The sequence below is a fragment of the Etheostoma cragini genome, chromosome 11 (assembly GCF_013103735.1).
Source record: "Etheostoma cragini isolate CJK2018 chromosome 11, CSU_Ecrag_1.0, whole genome shotgun sequence".
NCBI classification, from domain to species: domain Eukaryota; kingdom Metazoa; phylum Chordata; class Actinopteri; order Perciformes; family Percidae; genus Etheostoma; species Etheostoma cragini.
This window is the reverse complement of record NC_048417.1, coordinates 90,168-93,725: the sequence shown is the minus strand read 5'-3', so window position 1 is coordinate 93,725 and position 3,558 is coordinate 90,168.

Here is a 3,558-nt window from a genome sequence, read left to right as displayed (position 1 = left end):
CCATTTGTGGATAATGGCTCTCACTGTGGTTCGCTGGATTCCCAAAGCTTTGGAAATGGCTTTTTAACCCTTTCCAGATGGATAGATCTCAATTACTTTCTTTCTCAATTGTTCCTGAATTTCTTTGGGTCTCGGCATGATGTGTAGCTTTTAAGGATCTTTTGGTGGACCTTACTGTGTCAAGCAGCTCCTATTTAAGTGATGCCTTGATTGTGAACAGGTGTGGCAATAATCAGGCCTTGGTGTGGCTAGAGAAATTGAACTCAGGTGTGGACAACCACAGTTATAGTATGTTTTAACAAGGGGGGCAATCACTTTTTCACACAGGGCCATGATGGTTAGGATTTTTTTTCACCTTTAATAATAAACACCTCCATTACAAATTGCATTTTGTGTTTACTTGTGTTGTCCTTGACTATTGTTTAAATTCGTTTGATGTTCCAAAACACTTAAGTGTGACAAACATGCAAAGGAACAGGAAATGAGGAAGGGGGCAAACACTTTTTCACACCACTGTAAGTCATATTGCAGGATGGTAAAAATATAGTGGACAAAGGTACTGTATGTGGACAACCATAACCTGTAAATAAAAAATAAAAACAACAATAAAAGTGTTCTCATAATGAGATGGCTTGGTCGTGAAAAGTAAGACATACATGCTATCGAACATCTTCATCAACCCCCTAGTAATATTAGAAAATGCCTTAATTAACATCAACTAAGGGTTTACTTGTTATCTTGAGACGTTTGTTAACATTTACCTTTTGTTTAATAATGTTTGATTAACTGATAACTGATGCTTGTTAGTGCCTTAACTAATGGTAAAATAGACATCTTAGTTAACTGTTATTAACAGCTAGTCAAGGCTTAATATTGCATTTGCTAATGATATATTTGATAAATTAAGTAACTGCTGTTACCAGTTAGTCGAGCCTTCTTAATGCACAGATCTGATGTGAACAACCTAAAAACCACCATGGAAAGCATCACAAGTATTCTCAACTGCCATGGCCGCGCTTTACAAGAGCTGGAGGTGAAGCTAGCAGACATGGAGGACAGAAACCAGAGAGCATCTGCATCATCAGGCTAAATGAGGGACTTGAAGATGCTAATGCTATCCAGTATCTCTCATGCTCACTGCCTAAGTGGTTCCTGAATCTAGCAGATGTTCAAAGCCCACCGAATGATAGCCCAAAGAAGAACACCACTACTAATTGCACGCGGATTTTCAATGTCCTCCGTTACACAACCAGGCAGGCGATCCTACAGTTTGGAGATCTTCCTCGTCATTCAGGGCCGGAAAATTCACTTCTCTACGGATTACAGAAACTACACGGTAAAAAGATGCCAGGCGATATATCGAGCCATGGATTCAGCATGAGACAAAGATCTGGATTTGTTCCTGCTTTATCCAGGTGCCCAGTACAGAGCATTCAACTCCCACTGGACGGCAGAGGACTATGTGAACCGTGATCCTCCTGCTGCTGCTGCGGATTCTGTCATAGAGGGCGCCGTGGAGGAGGACCAGGACTGAAACAACCGTCTGATAAACCCTGGCCCGTTGGTTTGTCCTGTTCTCTTAATGTGTCCTGATATTATTGTACTGTTTGATATGATTACAGACAGAGATGGTAAAAGGACTCACTTCCTGTACTCAAGTAGAAGTACTGAAGTACAGATACGTGATAAAAAATACTCTAGTAAAAGTAAAAGTACTGATTTTACATCTTTACTCAAGTAAAGGTAACAAAGTACAAGCTTAGAAATTTAAAAGTAGCTCTGCGAATGACGATTTTTGAAAGTGTAAGCTGAGAAACTTCAGTGGACATGGAGGACATGTCTCTATATGCTGTTGACTACAGAGGACATGGAGGACATGCTCTTCAATGCTGTTGGTTACAGTGGACATGAAGGACATGTCTTTAAATGCTGTTGGCTACAGTGGACATGAAGGACATATTTTTAATGCTGTTGGCTTCAGTAGACATGGAGGACATGCTCTTTAATGCTGTTGACTACAATGGACATGGAGGACATATCTTTATATGCTGTTGGCTACAGTGGATATAGAGGACATGTCTTTGTATGCTGTTGGTTAGAGTGGACATGGAGGACATGCTATTTAATGCTGTTGGCTACAGTGGACATGGAAGACATGTCTTTATGTTATCGTTTGGGGTTTTTGTTGGGGTATTTGTCCTGTTTGGCCTTCCCTGTGTTTTTGTCCCGGTTTTCCCATTAGTCTGGTGTTGTAGATTCTGTCTTGTGTTTCCATGCTTGTGTATGTTCTGTTTCCTGTTTTATTTTTTAGTCAGCTTCCTGTCTGGTCTTGTCTTGTCTAGCTTCGCTTTGTTTGTCTGATTGTTCAGCCCCACCCTAATGTGTTTCACCTGATGTCTCACCTGTTCCTCATTACCTCATTACCTCTTGTATTTAACCCCAATGTTTCCTCTGCCTCTTGTTGGATCATTCCAGTTTGTTCAGTCGTGTGTCCTGTCTCTACGTTGCTGAGTTCCCGGTATTGTTCCTGTTTCCCTGGATGTTTTCCCGTGAGTTTTTCCCCCGTCTTTTACCCCCGGACCTCTGTGGACTTCTTGCTTGTGTTTTTGGACTTTGCTACTTTGTTTTGGATCCCTGTGTTTGTTTGTGGACCTTCTGCTATTAAAGCATTGTGTACCTGCTCCCGCCTGCCTCCGTCTCTCTGCGTTTGGGTCCTCACCGCACACCCCCCACAACATCTTTATATGCTTTTGGTTACAGCTGACATGGAGGACATGTCTTTATATGCTGTTGGCTACATTGGACATGGAGGACATGCTCTTTATATGCTGTTGACTACAGTGGACATGGAAGACATGTCTTTATATGCTGATGGTTGAAGTGGACATGGAGGACATGTCTTTATAGGCTGTTGGCTACAGTGGACATGTGGGACATGTCTTTATATGCTGTTGGCTACAGTGGACATGGAGGACATGCTCTGCAATGCTGTTGGTTACAGTGGACATTGAGGACATGTCTTTATATGCTGTTGGCTACAGTGGACATTAAGGACATGCTCTTCAATGCTGTGGGCTACAGTGGACATGGAGGACATATCTTTATATGCTGTTGGCTACAGGGGACATGGAGGACATGTCTTTATATGCTGTTGACTACAATGGACATGTAAGACATATCTTTATATGCTGTTGACTACAGTAGACATGGAGGACATGTCTTTATATGGTGTTGGCTACAGTGGACATGGAGGACATGTCTATATGGTGTTGGCTACAGTGGACATGGAGGACATGTCTTTATATGCTGTTGACTACAGTGGACATGGAGGACATGTCTTTATATGCTGTTGGCTACGGTGGACATGGAGGACATGTCTTTATATGCTGTTGGCTACAGTGGACATGGAGGACATGTCTATATATGCTGTTGACTACAGTGGACATGGAGGACATGCGATCCTGAGCCCACCAAACTGCAACCCCGCCCCGACTACGCCTCGATATCCTGTCCATAAATATTATAAACAGGATTGGTGACAAAGCGCAGCCCTGGCGG